Source organism: Etheostoma spectabile, chromosome 9 (genome assembly GCF_008692095.1).
Source record: "Etheostoma spectabile isolate EspeVRDwgs_2016 chromosome 9, UIUC_Espe_1.0, whole genome shotgun sequence".
Classification (NCBI taxonomy): Eukaryota; Metazoa; Chordata; class Actinopteri; order Perciformes; family Percidae; genus Etheostoma; species Etheostoma spectabile.
Window position 1 is genome coordinate 3,314,193 of NC_045741.1, and position 919 is coordinate 3,315,111.

Genomic DNA, 919 nt, shown 5'->3' on the forward strand with positions numbered 1-919 from the left:
CACACACACACACACACACACACACACACACACACACACACATAAATAACACACAAAAAAATCAGCTGCCAATGCACACACTATTTTCATACTTTGATACTTGGGGACACTAATTGACTTCATACGTTCCCTAGTCCTCAACGTTAAACATCACAGCCTCATGTCTAACTCCAAGATCTAGTCATTTAACTTCTTTAACTGCCCCAACTTCCAAAATATGCCCCAATTTTTACCAAATGTCACTGTCAAGGTCTCAAAGTTTAACTGGTCCTCACAATGATAGAGTAACGAGGGATGCACACACACACAGCATGGAGATGACACACGGTCTTGTGGGAATCGGCGCTTCCCCACCTGCCCTGGCTGTAAAGGGGGGTCCACATGTGAACAGTGGTAGATTGTGATGCAGAACAATGTTGGCACAGAGACGACGAGGGATAAACACCCTTTAAGCTCCTAACTAGGCCGTAAGAAAACCATTACGCAGTGTTTTCCTGTTCCTCTGAGCTGCTCCGTCTGCCTTCTGTTACGCCCTGTACTTTTCTCAGTGCTCTCGGTCCATTAGGATTGTTGCCAAGAAAATACGGATATTAATTACATAGAATATTTGTTCAGATTCTGAGTCTTTGGGACTAAAACAACCAACTGTCTGTGTGTAATGTTAATGATTATATTTTAACTACAATATAGAAAATGGGCAAGGGCAGAAGCACAAAACCAGGATAAGGGTTTAAGCCGGGATGAATTTAGCCTTGACTTGGGTCTTGTTTTTATTTGGATTTTTTGGGGGGCATTTTTCAGCCTTTATTTCTGACAGGACAGATGGAGACATGAAAGGGGAGCGACAAGAAAATGAAATCATCTAACCCGGCCCACCTGCTTCTCGTCATAGTTGTCAGATTTATCTATCATATAATCA